Genomic DNA, 19,173 nt, shown 5'->3' on the forward strand with positions numbered 1-19,173 from the left:
GTACTTCTAAATTTTTCTTTGTGTTTTTACCCAGATTTTATTGTTTTTACATAGTTATAGTCCATGTGTATATTGTTAAGCCACCTCAGCTATCTTCCTTCTGCACTGCTTCATTTGTCTTCTCTTTTTGATACTTTTCGTCTTTGTCATTTCTTATGGCTCAGTGCCACTAGGCAATTCTGTAAGACGATAAATGACAGATAGCTTCCAATATGAGTGCTTTTCCACATTGGAAGCTTTCCACACCTTTAAAATAAATGTTCTAGAAAAAAAATCCATATATATTTGGTTCCTATAACTTCTTCTATTTGCTGAGTAGATAGGAATTTTCTTTCCTCTCCACAACTGATCTGGTTGTCATTCCAGGTTTTAAATGTTTTAATAATTTAAAAATACTTAGATCATTGAACCATTAAGAATTTATTCTAGCATATGGTAGAGATGATTGAATTTTCCCAATTTAATTTATTAAATAGGATTTTATGTTCCCAGTATTTTGTGATTTTGGAATTGTCAGATTCTAGTTTATTATAGTAGCTGTTTCTAATTCTGGATTAACTATTATGTTCCACATAATGCCAATCAATTGGAAAAGAGCTAAACATATTGTGGTACACGTATGTAACAGCATTACTTGCCTGTAAAAAACAATGAACATAATGAATGCAGAAAACCATAGAAAGACTAATATGAACTGATGCAAAGTGAAATAAACAAGAGCCAATTAAATAGTTTATACAATGACTATAAAAAATTAGTAAGAGGCTCAAAGAAATATAAAACAGCTCCTTTTTACAGTTTCCACATAATGGAGGGGTTGGGGAAAGATCAGCACATTGTCATTGATGGAGCCAATATAGACAACTAATAGAAATATGGAAGACTAAAAACTGTTCCCTAATAGAGAAGTGGATAAGGGAGATGTATGTTGTTGTTTCATTTTTCTGTCATGTACGATTCTTTGCGACCTCATTTTGAGTTTTCTCGGCAAAGTTACTGGAGTGGTTTGCCATTTCCTTCTCCATCTCATTTTATACAAGAGGAAACTGAGGCAAACAGGATTAAGTGACTTGCCCAGGGCCACATAGCTAGGTCAGATATGAGTCTCCCTGATTCCAGGCTCAATGCTCTATCTGCAGCACCACTTAGCTGCCCCCAGGATATGCATAGACAATTCTAAAAAGAATTTCAAACTACTGATAAATACATGAAAGAATGCATTGATTGGTGGTGTTAACTTTCGCTTCTCTTCTTTTTTCTCTTTTTCTCTAAAAAAGAAAACTTTTTAATAAAGTATGGCTGTCTTGGAGGGACAGAGGAAGGGACATGGAAATTTAGGCAATGTAAAAATCAGAAAATATCCATAAAATTTATTTTAAGAAATTGCTCTTTTAATTATATTGGCTTGACCTAAGCATAACATAGTTTAGCTCTTTTATTTTTTCCCTTTATTGCTTCTTTTATTTCTGCTTAGATGTAATTATGGTTGTCTCATTACACATATACATACATACATATTTCTTATTTTTATGTTGGTTCGTTTTAAATATTTTGATGCATTTTCCCACTGAAAATGATGTTTTTCTTTCCATTAATTTCTTTTGTGGGGGCAACTAGCTGGCACAGTGGATAAAGCACAGGCCCTGGATTCAGGAGGACCTGAGTTCAAACCTGGCCTCAGACACTTGACACTAACTGTGTGACCCTGGGCAAGTCACTTAACCCTCATTGCCCTGCGCAAAAAAAACCCCAAAACAAACAAAAAACAAAAACAAAAATACCCCACCAAACCTTTTGTTCTTGTAACATAGAATTTTCAAACTGTAAAATTTCTTCATATTTATTTTATATCCTGTTGATTTGCTGAAGCCATTTATCGTCATTTATTTCTTTTATGCTTTGCTGTCACTCATACTTTCTACATATATTAAAATATCATCCAGAAATAGAGATATTTAGTCTTTTTATTAGCTCTAGTTATTCCATTAATTTATTTTTTCTTGTTTTGTCAACATTGTTACATTTCCAAAATTATGTATAATTTTAGTATAAAACTTTATTGTATATAATGCAAACTTGTTTTCAAATAACTTTTTATGTTAAGGAGAGATTCTTTTATTTCTAGAATATTTTATGCTTTTTAAATGTAAATTATTTTTGTGTTTTATCCAAATTCTTATATATCTACATATTTTTATATTCACTGACTTGATATATAATTTTCACTGACACTATGATTTATTATACTGACAATTTCCCTAATATTGAATCATACTTGCATTATTGGTATGAATTCTACTTGGTAATGGTATTCTTGTTTTGTTTTGTTTTTATATAGTGCTCTATTCTATTCATCAGTATTTAATTTAATATTTTCATCATTATTCATTTGGATTATAGACTTAGAAAGTTAAGGAACCTATGATGTCATAAAATCCTGCTCTTTCATCTTGAAGTGGCAGTAACTAAGACCCAGAGATTTTAAGTGACTTGTCCAAGGTCAGACAGGTAATTAGGCAGGTTATAACTAATGGTCCTCTGACTCCAATTCCAGCACTCCTTACAGTGAACCATGCTACCTCTTAAATTAATTATACTGACCTATAATTATCATTTTATGCCCTGTCTTTGCCATGTTTGAGAATCAGAATTATATTTACCTTGAAGAAAGAATTAGACTCTCTTATTTAAAAAGACATCATAAATTATAGAAATTCTTTCTTCTTTAAATGTTTGATATAATTTACTAGTCAATACATTTGGTTCTTTCTGCTTTTATATGAAAGCATGTTAATGACACTGCCTTTTTAATTTTTATTTTCAATTTGTTCTCCTGAGATTGGGTTGATCTAGGTTATTCATTTCCTTTTGTTTATTAGGGAATTGGGGGTGGGTGTATTGGGGAGGTATAGTCTCATTTGTTCATCATAGAGTTGTAAGTAATTAGCCTTACTCATTGTTTTTTCTTAAATTCATTTTCATTTGTTGTGAGCTCCCTTTCTCTTTTCTGATTTTGGCAATTTGATTTTCTTCTCTCCTTTTTGATTACATTTGCTAATGATTTGCTATCTTATTGGTCTTTAAAAATACACTTTTAGTGATATTTCTCAGTTCAATATTTTCTCTTTTATTGATTTCTCCTTCTACCTAATGATTTCTTGCTTTCTACTTGCAGTTAGAGAAATTAGAAAATGAACAAATTAATGTATGTTAAACTCTACTCGTTTATCTTTTCTTTCTGTTAATTAGTTCAGTCATACAAATTTGCCTTCCAGTACTACTTTGGCTGTGTCCCACAAATTTTTATTTGTCTTTTTTGTGACACATCACATTTTATAGATTCATTTATAAAATGATACAAAAAAGAATAGCAGAAGACTATGAGAAGTATTGCCTTATAAAAAATAAAGGACAAATTGGTAGAAAACTTTGACCAGACACCCAACTAAGTTATACCATCCCAAGAGTATTCATAGATGAGTTTATTAGGGGACAGTAAATAGATGGAATATTCCTCATATTTATATCTGTTCTCATATCATCAGAGATACATTTAATCATCATCATCGTCGTCATAGCATTAAAATGCTTTGCATATAGTATCACCTTTTATCCTTATAACAATAACCCTAGAATATATTATTGTCCCCATCTTACATTTAAGGATGAGGAGCATATTGAAGCTGAGGAAACCCGGGCATATAACAATTAAATGTCTTGCTTAGAGTCACACAACGAGTAAAAGTCTAAGCCAGAATTTAAACTCAAGTCTTCCTAAGTCCACATCCAGCACTATATGTATGTATGCATGTTATATGAGTAAGTAGAAATGGCATAAAGTATAACATGGAGAAAATATCTGATTTTAAAAGAAATTGGGAGGAGTAACATGGTCATCATGAATGTAGCATTGGTACTCATAAAGTATATGAATAATAATAATAAGATGCCCAGCTTATTTGATAGATCATCTATGAAGTATTTAAGGGAAAACAATATAATCCAAATCCAAGAAGAATTTATTAAATCAATCAACAAGCATTTCTAAAAAGCATGGGCTAGTAGATTGAGTGTCATTAAAAGGATATATAAGAAGGCAAATTTAACTGGATTATCAAGTGTGTAGAGGGGTTAAGGTTGTGAAGAACTTTAATGCATGAGAAATTGACATATGAATTTAAAGGTACTAAGGAGACAATGGAATTTATCGAGTAGAGGGGAGTGACATGATCAAACCCATGCCTTAAGAAAAATGTTTATATAATAAGGATGGAGTGAAGTAGAGAGAAATTTGAATCATCAGGACCAATGAGAAGACTGATGCAATTGTTGAAGGAAGTGGTGATGCATGTCTAAGCAATAGGGTGGTATTTTGTGTGAGTATAGGGGACAAATGTGGAAAATGTTGTAAAGATACAATAGAAATGATTTGATTCAACAACTGATTGGAGATTTGAAGTAGTAAATTGAATCCAGGGTGAAACTAAGGCAAAACTCAGTGACTGGAAGTTGGTGTTGCCACTGAAGCTAATTGGGAAGTTTGACAAAGGAATGAGTTGTGGAGCAGGGAGAAGATAGTGAACTCTGTTTTGGATATGTTGAATTTGAATTATTTATAGGACACCCAGCTGAAATGTCTGATAGGCAGTTGGTGGTGTGGGATTGGGATTAGAGACTGGGAGAGAGACTAGGACTGGACACATAAATAGGGAAGTCATCTGAATAGAGATGATTATTAAACCCATGGAAGCTAATGAGGCCACCAAGTGAGAGAGTGTAAAGAGAAAAGGGAAGAAAGATTAGAGAGCACTGAGATATGCCCACATGGATGGATGATAACCCAGCAAAAGAGAGTGGACAGGAAGGGTCAAATGAGTCATAAGAACCAAGAGAAATTATTATCATGAAAACCCAGAGAGGAAAGAGGAAACAGGAAGATAAGGGGGTCAGCAGTGTCAAATATTGCAATCAAGTCAAAAATCACTTATGAAGAAATTACAATATGCCAGACAATGTGCTAAGCATTGGAAATATAAATATAAGATGGAAGATGGAAATATAGTCCTTGACCTCAAGGAGTTTACATTCTAAGGATGGAAGACAATGCATAAAAGGAAGTTAAAAAAACAGTGGTGGGCTGGGGATTGGGAAGAAAAATTACCTTATTAGTGTGTGGTGGGAAAAAGTCAGTAAATCAAGAAGGAAGCCTTGAGAGAAATGAAGATGTGGCTGGCCTGAGAACTTGCCTTAAAGTGGAGGATTGGGGAGGAACTGACAGATCAGAGGAAAGGACCATAGCAGCAGAATGAAGGGAAGTCAAGGATTATGAGGACTGAGAAAACGGCATTCCATTTCACAATCAAGAGATCCCTGCTAACTTTGGAGAGAATGTTTCAGTTGAATGATAAAGTCAGAATCCAAATTGTAGAGAATCTAGAAGAGAGGGTAAGATAATTTGTTCTTTCTCTTTCTTTCTCTGTTTCTTTCTGGCTCTCTGGCTCTCTATCTCTCTCTCTCCCTCCCTCTCTCCCCTTCTCTCATCCCTCTCCCCCTCCCTCCTTCCCCCAGTACTCTCTTCTCCCTATATTCCTTCACCAGTTTCCCCTAATGAATGCCTCCTGGATGCAAGACACTAGGAAAGACGACCTCAGGGAACTTGCATTCTACTTGAACAGGCAGGAATCATATCAAATAAGAAAATAATAATGAGTTGCATTCTGCATTGTGAGAAGGCATACACATAACAATGAGATAGCAAATCTATTATTAAAGTATTTTTCTGGGTAATTTAATCATTTTATTAAGAAGCCCAGCAGGTTACTAATAAAAGAATGGTTATTGGGTGTCTCTCTCAGACCAAAGACAAAAATGGCAGTGGACTCAGAGCTTATGTAACTTTCCAATCAGTAGGTGGTCCATCAAGTAGCAATAAAATATAATTAGTTGATGTGATTGAAGGTGGGCTATATTAAAAGGAAGGACTGAGGGTCACTTCCATCTGGAAAGTATGCCTATATGAAGTCAGCAATCCAAAGACTGTAGGCCCCACCCAAGCTGAATGGAGGACAATAGCTTCCAACTGGGTATAGTCTGGTGCAAGAAAATTAGTCCAAATCTTATCAGCAAAGTCCTCCAGGAAAAACCTTAGAACCTAAAAGGGGGGAGTTCAGAATCTCCCCAAGATATCATTTATTAATAATTATTTCTCACAATTCCCCATTTGATTCTACTTGGGTGATTAAGTCTCCTCAATGAATAACTAACTGATATCACAAACACTTCATCAAAGGGGCTTATGATAGATAACAATGTGAAAGGGAAAAAGGAAAAGCTATGTAGTAATTGGACAAAATCATATGTGAGGGGGCTGGGAGTCCCCTTTAGTAAGTAAACCTTACAGATAAAGTACACAGTAAAAAGAAAATATCTGTTTAAGTCTCAGAAGTCTCTTATACAGTTCTCTGGTTCTTAGAACAACATGTGAGGCAGTTCTCTGGTCTGGATGTAATCTCAGAGCAGTTTCTAGCTGACTTTTATTGAAGTATTTTTACTTTAACAAAATTTGTTATGATTTATGCAATACCTTTGAACATAGTCACTTTTCAACAAACCATTTTGACTATAAACCTACATCAGATGTCCTAATTTCCAAACAAGGAAAGAAAGTGACACTTCATGCTATAGATTGGTGACCTACACTTTAATTTGCAACAAAATTCTCAAGTATATTATTAAAGGAATGGATTGTGAATATTTGAAAAGGGAATTAAAGAAACAAGTTGGATTCAACAAGAACAAATCTGACTAGATGAATTTCATTTTCCTAACTGACAGTTTTACTAAACTAGTACAACAGGAAACTGCCTTGGACATTATATTTATGGGTTTTAGTGTTATGCATGTCTTTAATTTTTTCTTATTAATGAAATGGAAAGTTATAGACTAAACCTAATATAGTTGTGTGGATTGAGAACTGGTAGGGGCAGCTAGGTGGCACAGTGGATAAACACTGGCACCAGATTTAGGAGGATCTGAGTTTAAATCTGGTCTCAGACACTTGACAGTTACTAGTTGTGTGACCCTGAACAAGTCACTTAACCCTTATTGCCCTGGGGGGGGGTGTGTGTGGAAAAAAGATAACCGGTAGAGAGTTGGATGTAAAGTGTGATAATATATGGATTTGTCACCTTGAGAGAGAAAGTATTAGAATGCTATAGTCTTTGTCCTTGCTTTATTGCATATGGTATTTCCATCCACAATTTGAATGAAAGCATAGATGACCTACTTAGTAAATTTTGGGATAAGAAGAACCAGAGGATGGTTACAGGTGGTATGTCAAATGTTCAAAAAAAGTTCTGGACAGCCTAGAAGAATGGACTGAACTTAATATAATGACATAAATTAGTGATAAAATTAAAATCCTATATTTTGATTCCTTCTCTCTACTCCATGATCTTGTCTCTTAGATGGTGCTCACTCTTTCTAATCTCCCTCTAACCCTGGGTCCCTTCTTGACTTCCTAGAAATATGTCCATGTCTCTCTCACCCTTATAAACCTTTCCTTGACCCTGCCAATCCATCAAGTTAATTATTTTATCTCCAAATTCCTTTTCACAACCAAACTCCTAATTAATGAAGGCATTATCCCAAGTCTTTGTCTTCTTCTGTAGTATCTTCCTTGGTGTCCTTAGCAGTTCTTCTCCACATAGCTGCCAAATTGAGATTCATAAAATAGAGGCCTGGTCACATCAGTCTTTTTCCCAAAAAGTTTCGATGACTCCATGCTATTACTAATATAAAATATACTTCATTTCATACACTCTATATTCTAAACTACACCAGCTTATGTATCATTCCTGTACATGACATTTCATACTCTGCCTTCTTTGACTTTATACCATTTGACCTTCAAGTTCTTCATCTTGATTATTTCCTCTTGGAATTCTTATATTAGAATATACAAACACACATATATGTATGTGTGTATTATATGTATATATGTAAGTAAGCACTATGTGCTGGGTACTGTGCAAAACATTAGAAATATAAAAACAAGAAGGAAGAAAGACATTCCTTGGCCTAAAACAGTTTACATTTTAATGAGGAAATGTATGTATGTATGTGTGTACATATACATATATATATATAATTTGTTTGTGGGTTTTCTATATATATTTTCTTCATATCTATATATATCCATGTATATGCACACACACATCTATCCACAGCTAAAACAATATTTGCAACATTATAAGTATTAAGAAATATTTGTTGAATTGGGTTTAGAAAATCAACTGTGCAAATAAAGGAAGGAAAAGATAAGACTTAACAAGAGTTCCTGTGAAAAAAGACTGGAGGGTTTTAGTAGTCTTCAAGAGTTTTTTAAGGGCTTTATTTTTGTTGTGAGAGAGATGTTCTATTTGTTTTGCTGGACTACAACTGGCAGAACTCACGTGGGAAGGTACAGAGAGGCAGATTTTGGCTTGACGTAAGGAAAAACTTCCCAACGATGTGAGACCAACTGGAACAGATGGGACTTGACATGTTTTTTTACTCCATCGCCCACTTATAAGCTCCTTGATGGTAAAAACTATTTCATTTTAGTCTTTGTATTTTCTTCTCTGTCCTGACTCTCCTCTTTACCTGTCTGACAACATTTTAAAAATTCTCTTTGCTGGATCTTCCTGTAGACCTTGTGCACTAACCCTCAATGTCCCTGAAGGCTCCATTCTAGGTTTTCTTCTCTTCCTGCTTTTGTGTTGTCTTGCTTCATGATCTTATTACCTCCCATGGGTTCAATTGTCATCTTTATACAAATGATTCCTGCATCTAAATATACACTTCTAAATTCCTGAACTCCAGTCTCAAATCACCAACTGCCTTTTTGAAACCTTAAATTGGATAGGCATTTAGAATGTTGAACTTCATAGGCATTTAGAACTCAACATCAAAAATAACTTGTTTTCCCTTCAAAGTGCCTGCCCCTTGCATTATCCAAACATTTCTATTACTGTTAAAGACATCACCATTGTTCCCATTCACCCAAATTCACATCCTCTGTGTTATCCTTCACTCCTCACTCACACTTATTCCAAATATCCAATCTGCTGCCAAGTTTTGTCATTTCTACCTTCTCAATATTTCTGGGATATGCACTTTTCTTGGCACTTACACATCCCCATCTCTGGTAAAGGCTCTTATCACCTCATTCCTACACTGTTTTTCAATATATTTTCATTTATTTCATTAAATATTTACCAAATTTTGTTGTTGTTTTAGTCAAGTCTGAATCTTTGTGACCCCTCTTAGAATTTTTTTGGCAAAGATATTGGAGGGGTTTGCCATTTCCTTCTTCAACTCATTTTAAAAATGAGGAAACTAAGGCAAACAAGGATAATTGAGTTTCCCAGGATCATATAGCTGATAAATGTGTGAGGCCAAATTTGAACTCAGGAAGAGGAGTCTTTCTGATTGCAGGCCCAACACTCATATCTACTATGTCACGTAGCTGCCCCAATTACATTTAATTTTTTTTAACATTCATTTTTTTTTTAAATCCTCAAAGTTCTAAATTCTCTTTCCTTCCCACCCCTTGAGAAGTCAAGCAATAGAATATCAGTTATTCATGTGAAGTCATACAAGACATATTTCCATATTAGTTAAAAAAGAAAATGCAAAAAACCCCAAGAAAAATAAAATGGAAAAATATGCTTCAATCTGTGTTCAGAGTTCATCAATTCTCTCTCTGGAAGTGGGTAGTACTTTTCATTACAAGTCCATTGGAATTTTCTTGGATCATTGTTTTATTCCAAAAAAGTAGTTAAACCATTCTCAGTTGATCAGTCTTTACAATATTGCTGTTACTGTGTAGAATGTTCTCCTGGTTCTGCTCATCTCACTCAGCATCAGTTCATATAAGTCTTCCCAAGTTTTTTCTGAAACCATTCTGCTCATCATTTCTTTTAGCACAACAATGTTTCTTTATAATCATATTACCACAACTTGTTCAGCCATTCCACAATTGATAGGCATCCTTTCAATTTCCAATTCTTTGCCCCCCAAAAAAGAGCTGCTATAAATAATTTTTGTACAAATAAGTCCTACTCCCTTTTCTTTTATATCTTTGGGATATACATCTAGTAGTGATATTTTTGGGCCAAAGTTTATGAACAGTTTTATAGCCCCTTGGGCATTTTTCCACATTCTTCTCCAGAATGGATCAGTTCACAACACTCCAACAGGGCATTAGTGTTGCTATTTTTCCACACTGCCTCTAGGATTTGTCATTTTTCTTAAAATGACAATATTAGCCAGCTTGATAAGTCATACTATCACTTTTATTTTTCTGCAGGGCAATGAGGGTTAAGTGACTTGCCCAGGGTCACGCAGCCAGTAATTGTCAAATGTCTGAGGCTAGATTTGAACTCAAGTCCTCCTGAATCCAAGGCCAGTTCTTTATCCACTGTACCGCCTAGCTGCCCCATACTATGACTATTGAAATAATCTTACTAAAATGACAAGAAGGACAATTTCAAGAAAAACAAAACAAAACGGGTGGAGCCAAGATGGCAGAGGAAAGGCAGTAAGCACTCAGAGCTCCTGACACAATTACACCAAAAAACTCCAAACACAACCATAAGACAACTCCTGGAGCAGCTGAACCCACAAAAAGATGGGCTGAGATCATTTTCCAGCCAGAGATGGCTTAGAAGTTCAGCAGGAGGGGGCTGCTGTGCTAGGCTGGGAGTGGAATCCAACCCCATAGTTGAGCCAATACAGATCCAGCCCCAGGCAGGCTATGCCAGAGAAACCCTCAGTCTCAGAATCAGCTGCAGCACCAGCATCTTCTGGAACTAAGCTCACGGTCTAGTGAGAGGGTTGAATGGCTGGCGGGGGGGGGGGGGAGAATACAGTGGTGTCTATGGGAGCTGAGGAGGAATTCGGTTGTTCTACCCTAGCAGGGAATCAGGAAAACATCTTGAGCAGTGGGAGGCCCAGCTGGGGGAGGAGGGGTGCAGGCTAGTTGGAGCTAAAAACCATGGCAAACAAAATTTTGTTGTCTAGTTAATTAGCAAGTTGACCTGGGGTTATTTACAGATCCAAGCATAGGCCAGGTGAGTGAAGAACCTGCCCCTCCTTAAATCCTACCACCTGGGACCCCCGAACCTTGGGACAGTGCAGCCTGGAAGCCAGGCCCCACTGTAAGGAGTTAAAAGTCAAGGAAAAGATAGACAAGATGAGCAGGAAGAGAAAGTTGCAAACCATAGAAAGTTTCATTAGAGACAAGGAAGATCACGGTGAACCCTCAGAAGAGGATAGCAGTGTCAGGGCTCCGACATCCAAAGCTTCCAAGAAAAATATGAAGGAAAAAACACTGGAAAGATTTACATGAACTGATAGTAAAGTGAGCAAAATCAGATATTGTACATAGTAACAGCAATATTGTACAGTGAAGAACTGTGAATGACTTAACTATTCTTAGCAATACAATGATCCAAGACGCTCCCAAAGAATTCATGATGAAAAGTACTATCTGACTCCAGAGAAATAACTAAAGTCGTCTGATTACAAACCAAAGCATGGCTTTCTTTCTTTCCTTCCTTCCTTCCTTCCTTCCTTCCTTCCTTCCTTCCTTCCTTCCTTCCTTTCCTTCCTTCCTTCGCTTCCTTCTTCCTTCCTTTCCTTTCTCTTCCTTCTCCTTCCTTCCTTCCTCCCTCCCTTCCTTCCTCTCTTCCTCCTTCCTTTACCTCCTTTCCTTTCTTCCTTCCCTACCTTCCCTTGCTTTACCCCCTTTCCCTTCCTCCCTTCCCTCCTTCTTTGAGTTTTCTTGCACAAAATGATTGATATGGAAATGTTTTCCATGAATTGCAATTACCTAACCTATATCAGATTGCTTACTGTCTCAGGGAGGAGGGCAGGGAGGGAGAAATCAAATTAGGAAACCTAAAACTTTAAAAAAATGATATAATTGTTTTTATATGTAATTGGGAAAAATAAAATATTATTTTAAACTTTAAAAAAGGAAATCATTTTATTAATGCCCCTTTCTCAAGTCTCTTTCTGCTTCTATATATCCTCCATACAGTTGCCAAAGTGTTTCTCTTAAAACACAAATCGTAACATGTCACCCACCCACACACACATTACCCCTCACTCCAGTAGTCTACATTGGCTCCCTATGAAGCCAGGATCATAATAGATGAGACTTTGGTATTTAAAACTCACCATATCCTGGCTAATTATCCTGTGCAGTCTTATGCTTTCTCTCTTCTATGCTTTATGATGTAGTGACACTGCTTTCTGCTGTACTCACCTGCTCTTCCATCTTCCATCTCTGCTACCGTATCACTCATTATCTCCCATGCTGGAATCTTTTCTCTCCTCATTCCTGACTCATGCCTCCTTTGAGACTCAGCTCAGTGTCCATCCCCTGCAAGAGGCCTTTCCTAGTCCTTTCCAATGCTTGTGCCTTCCCTCCGAGCTTACCTTCAATTTACTCTGCATAGGTCTTGTATATAAATAGTTGTTTATATATCATCTCCCCCATTCTATCTTTAATATGTATATATATATATATATAATATATAACTTTAGTATATAATTTTAATATAATTCAGATCTTTAATAATATAAATTCTGTTTTTTCTACCTCTGAGGGCAGAGATTATATTTCCCTTCTTTGTATCCTCCTCCCTGAAGATAGTACCTAGCATATAGCAAGTGCTTAATAAATGTTCATTGACTGATATTTGACTCAGGACCATGACTGGCCCTTAATAATAATCCTCCTATATGTGTTGTCTTCCCCAATTAGAATGTGAGTTCCTTGAGAGCAAGAGATCATCGTAATAGTGGAACCAGTGGTTAGCACAGTGCTTGACATGTAGTGTAGTGCCTTTTTCATTCTTCTTTAATAAATGCTTACTGAATTGAATTTCCTACGGTGGTGGTAATTTTCTCATCCCTAGGAATCTTTGGCCAAAAGACTGAATATTCCCTTGTTAGGGATATTATAGAAGATATTTCTGTCCTGGTATAGTTTGGAAGAGATGATATTGAGGTCACTTTCCCCTCTGAGACTGTGATATTGAATTGATGTATTGAAAGGACATTGGATGCAGTAATATTTTATGACCCTAGACTCCAAATATAAATTCATTCTCTTCCTTATTAAGATGACCAAATGAATTGGTTTCTCAAGTCTGGCATGTCACCTTACATTTTTCATGCCATAGCATTGGATAGTTACATCACTGGACTTCTACGTGGCAAAGTAGAAAGCTTAAAATCTCTATATTATTGGGGCAGCTAGGTGGCACAGTGGATAAATCACTGGCCCTGGGTTCAGAAGGACCGGAGTTCAAATCCAGCCTCAGACAGTTGACACTTAGTAGCTGTGTGACCCTGGGCAAGTCACTTAACTCCCATTGCCCAGCCAAAAAAATGCTCTATATTATTGATCATAGAAAAGAGGTCATATGGTATTATGATAGATAAGGAGTTGTCTTTGGAGTTATGATGCTCTGAGTTCAAATCCTGCCTCTACCATAGACCATCCTAGGGACCCTGGGCAAATTATTTAAAATTTCATTGCCCCAGGCAAATCTCAAAGATTATAAATTACATAAAATAGAAGAGTTCCCCTACAATGTCTGTACCCACCATCATCATCATTAGAATATCTGTATGTGAAGATATAGTACAGCTGGGGGCACAGTGGATAGAATGTCAGACAAGGATTCAGAAAGACTCCCCTTCCTAAATTCAATTCCTCAGACACTTACTAGGTGTGTCACCCTAGGGAAGTTCCTTAACCTTCTTTGCCTCAGTTTCCTCATCTGTAAAGTGACCTGGAGAAGTAAATGTCAAACCACTCCAGTATCTTTGCCAAGAAAGCCCCAAATAGGGTCAGAAAGAGCTGGACACAACAGAAAAACAACTAAAAAACTAAAAAAACAAAATGTTAAGATACAGAACACTGTACTTTTTCACCTTAACAGAAAGGACCTGCCAAACAATAGGGGAAATTTTAGACGATAATATTTGAGGGCAGTGTAGTAATGAAGAAAGAGTCAAAGGATCAGGGTTCAAATTTTTACCTGTAGTACTTTTGGCAAACCATTTAGCTTCAATAGGTCTCAGTTTTTCCTCTGTTAAATCAGAACGTAGAACCAAATTAATTTTCAGGTCCTTTCCAGTCCTAAATCTCTAAGCATTGAGATCCTTTCTAATTCTTAGCTATCTGTCCCAGATTTCTGTCTTCTGCATATTTGATAAGGGTGGTGTCAATATTTTTATCCAAGCTCTTGATGAAAATGATAAAGAGGACAAAGGACAAAATACATAATCCCTGGATATGTTTCCACTGGAGATCTGCTTTCAAACTGACATCTTTCTAAGTGGACTTTAATGACTAATCTTTGGGTTTCAACATCCCAATTCCCAATCCGCCTAATTATACTTTGGATAGAGTCTAACTCTTTGTCTTTTCAACCTGAATAGCATCAGAGATGTTATGAAATGCTTTGACAAAATCTACATGAGCTCTATTTCTAGAATTTCCCTGATCGACTATGTTAGTAATCCTATTTAAAATGAAATGGAAATAAGACCAAGCTGGCCATGACCTGTTCTTCATGTTCTCGATGAAGCCACGCTGACACTTTGTGATCAGTATGCCCTTTTCTAAACCTTCGTGACCTTTCCTCTTATAAACTGTTTAAGAATTTTTTCAGGAATTGAAGCAAAGTTCACTGCCTCCCTTGTCTCCTTAGAAGTGCAGTCCTGAATGTTAGCAGGTATCTCCCTGCCCCACCTAAGAATTTTCCAGAAGAGCTCATGACTCATTGGGTATCAAAAGGAGCCCCTTTTCTACTGTGCTTATTTAAATCTTGCTTATCCTTTTGAACAGTCATAGCAATTTGTTGCCATGCAGAATGTCTTTGGAATGTCGTTGGATCAAGACACTTAGTTATCTCATTCACTCCTTGCTCATTATCTTGCTGCTATTCAGTCCTTTCAGTTGTGTCCAACTCTTTATGACCACATTTGGGGTTTTCTTGGCAAAGATACTGGAATGGTTCACCATTTCCTTCTCCAGATCATTTTACAGGTGAGGAAACTGAGGCAAACAGGGTTAAGTGACTGGCCCAGGGTCACACAGCTAGAATCTGAGGCCAAATTTGAACTCAGGTCTTTCTGACTCCAGGCCCAGTGTTCTATCCACTGTGACACCTACCTTCCCACTCATTATCTTATCTTGCTGGAATAGGGAATGTGCTCCAAGTGAGACTAAGGTCCCCCTCCTAAGTTTTCACAATATTCTACAGTGGATATAAATACCTAATTGAATTCAACAGAAGTAAACCCTTACTAAGGCCAGACTGTGTACGAGGCATTGTACTTCGACTCTGAGGATAGAAAGACAAAATACAAAAACAACCACAAACAACAACAACAACCTGCATAGCCTGACTTCCACCAAACTGACACTTTACATTAGGATGCTGTATTTAGGTTGCATAGCCATATACCATTCTGCTTTGTCATTGAATTTTCATTAGCTATATCAAGAAGTCACTGAATCAAGTCAATAAGCACTTTTCAAATGCTTAATTTATAGCTGGCCACTGTTCTAACTACTGGAATAAAAGAAGTCTCACCACCAGTTCCTGCCTTCAAGAAATTACATTCTAACTGGGAAGAGGGTTTGCAAACAACTATACTTACAAGATATATACAAAATAAATTGGAAGTCATCTCAGAGAGCAGGCATTAGCAATAATGGGGGCTGGGAAAGGCTTCTTGCAGAAGGTAGGATTTTAGCTGAAACTTGAAGGAAGTTAGGAGGCAGAGAAGCAAAGGGAGAATGCCCCCAATGTGGTGCAAAGCCAGTGAGGATGCAAAATGACCAATGACAATGGACCATAGAGCCTGTAGAAGAGACAGGAAAAGTAGGGATTGACCAGATTATGAAGGGCTTTAAAAACTAAGCAGAGGATTTCATATTTGATCCTGGAAGTAATAGGAACTTACTAGAGTTTATTGAATAGGGGGATAGTATAGTCAGACCTTTGCTTTTGATCACTTTAACATCTGAATTCAGGATAGATTGTAGTGGCAACGACTGAAGCACAGACACCAACCAGGAAGCAGGTTTAATAGTCAAGCATGAGGTGATGAGGATCTGAACCAGAGAAGGCAACCGTGTCAGAAGAGAGAAGGGGATGAATAAAAGAGATGTTATAGAAGTAGACTGACTCAACAGGACTTGGCAACAGATTGGATAGGGGAGACAAAGAAAGTGAGGAGTTGAGAATATGAGTGCTGGGACCCTTGTAGGACTGAGAAGATGATGGTGCCCTTGATACTAATGGGGAAGTTTGGGGAAAAAAGAAAATGAGTTGTTTTGGATTTTGTGAGTATGAAATATCTAGACTACAGGACAGTCAGTTCAAGAAAGGCCATTTGGAATGTGAAACTGGAGGTCATTAGGAAAATTAGGACAGGATTTTTAAAAATCTGAAAATCATCTGCATAGAGATGAAAACTGACTACATGGGAGAAAAGAGCCCCCAGCTCCCTCGACCTGAGTGGAGCTATCAGAAAGATCCTGGATAGCCTGTGTTGAGGCACGTGAAGTGGGCGTTCACCCCCCCCCCCCACCAGCTGCAGCTCTGGCTGGCAGATTAGCTTGGTCTCTATGGGGGCGAAAGGAAGCCCTGAGATTTGAGTGGAGAGAAGAAAAGGTATATAGGGAGCTGGGAGTTAGAGGAGGGGAGCTGACTAGGGGGATGGACTAAGGAAGGAGCGAGGACAGACTGGAAAAAGAAGACTCGAGGATGGACTAGATAGAGGGACTAGAGGGGAGCTCGGACAGGATGGAGCAGAAGACAGGAATAACCAGGAGGCAGTGGAGAGCACAGAGAGCAGGTCAGCACAGGGTAAGGTTGGAGAAAGTGAAGATTAAGAGGAGTTAGAAGAAAATAGCTGACCAGGGAAAGTGTATCGTGCCCTGAGGCGGGAGGCAGCTAAGGCCCTTATTGTATTCAAGAAGTTCGAAGCGCAATAGGTGGGAAAGAGACTCAGTGGAAAGAGACCGCAGGAAAGGTTGTACATTTTATTTCCCTGTATTCTTAATTTTAAATAGTATCTCATAAATAAACTCTGCTTTGATTATTTAGTTAAGAGGCTTCTTAATCCTGTGCTTATCAATTTGGGAGTGGAGCAGTGTGGTGGAACTTTATAAACGGCCCACATTAAATTAACGAAGTCAGATAGCCAAATAGTCAATAGTCCCCAGATTAGTCCTCCAGTCAGATTAGCGCCCCCAAATTAGGCTAGTCACCAAAAATATTTTTACAATCCATAGGGTCACAAAGTATCAGACACGACTAAATGACTGAGAATTGACTACATGGGAGAAAAGAGTCAAAGGCTGAAAGAGAAGTCAAAAAGGATAAGGATTGAGAAAGGCTATCGGAGCCTTTGCTAATTACTAAGATTTATTTATAGAAGGCACCTAGGTAGCTCAGTGCATAGAATGTTGGGCTTGGAGTCAGGAAGACCTGAGTTGATATTTGACCTTAGACACTTACTAGCTGTGTGATTCTGAGCAAAGTCATTTAACATTCTGGTTTGCCTTACTCACTGGAGACGGAAATGGCAAATTGCTCCAATATCCTTATCCATAGGGTCACAAAGTATCAGACAGGACTAACTGACTGAACAACAACAACAAAGATTTCTTTATGTGGTTTTAGCCCATCTCTGCAAGGAATCCTCAGTGTGGAAAGGCCACCATAATGTAGAGCAGCAAATCATCTGTAGCCTAAAATCTTAGAAAATTACCTGTAGCCCCAGAAAGATGAGGTGACTTTTCCATTATACATAGCATGTATCAGGAGGTACGTTTTTGAACATCCTTTTTTTTTTCTAATTCCAAAATCTTTTCTGTCCACTCTCATCAAAGTAAAATGTACAAAGGACAGTGATCGACTTGGAGTGAGTCAAGTAAAGTACCATTTCTCGCTGGCTGTGGGACCTTGAGCCTACAGAATATAAACTCCTTGACTGTTTCAGTTTTGACTTTGACGTGGGACACTTGTCTGCTTACTTGGCTTGGATGAAATGGATGTCATGAATTGTCTTCCTTCTGATGCCCTGCCACCACATCATACAGTCCTTCAGACTTTATTATATTCCCTAACTCTAGGCTCTGAAGACCCCCTAGCACTGTCATTTAGTCTACTGGTATAGCCTAAGAACTCATAGACCTTGCCATTTGCCCTGCTCAGACACTATCATATGTATGAAGCCTTTAGTGATTCTCCCCCAATGGCCGATGCCCTCTCTTCCTAAAAATACCTTGTATTTAATTACTTTGTGGATTTGTCTGTTTTACTTTATAATTTTTTTTTGGTGAGGACAATTGGGGTTTAAGTGACTTGCCCAGGGTCACACAGCTAATACGTGTCAAGTGTCTGAGGCCAGATTTGAACTCGGGTCCTGCTGAATCCAGGGCCAGTGCTCTATCCACTGCACCACCCAGCTGCCCTTGTAAGCTACTTTCAAGTAGAAGTTTGAGATTTGAACAGAGATGTCCTCTGACTTCAGAGCCTGTGCTTTTTCTGTCTACCATAAGTTACAAAGCTAATTGATATGAATTTGGGGTATGTTTCATATACCTTGGCAGTAATTCCCATGGTTTCAAAACTAAGGGTTGGACTATTAGCATACAATTAGGTCTGAAACAAAGAAACAGTCAAGTGCCTCCAAATCACAAAATACAGACCATGTTGAGTATATTAGCCAACACTGCATTTTTGTTTTGTTTTGTTTTGACATTTTTTTGCAGGGCAATGAGGGTTAAGTGACTTTCCAGGGTCCACACAGCTAGTAAGTGTCAACTGTACTGATACTGGATTTGAACTCAGGTCCTCCTGAATCCAAGGCTGGTGTTTCTCCACTGCACCCCTAGCTGCCCTTGACATTTTTGAATAGTAACTTCAAACATCTAAAAACAACTTTCAGTTTCACAGAATCCAGTGTTTTACTTTTTAATTTTTTTTAGGTATTTTATTCTATAAAAAAACAATTTAACTTATGGAATAAAATAAGCATTTCTATAACATAGTATAATAAAAAGATGACTCCACATGTAATTGCAAATCT

Source organism: Dromiciops gliroides, chromosome 5, assembly GCF_019393635.1.
Source record: "Dromiciops gliroides isolate mDroGli1 chromosome 5, mDroGli1.pri, whole genome shotgun sequence".
Lineage (NCBI taxonomy): Eukaryota > Metazoa > Chordata > Mammalia > Microbiotheria > Microbiotheriidae > Dromiciops > Dromiciops gliroides.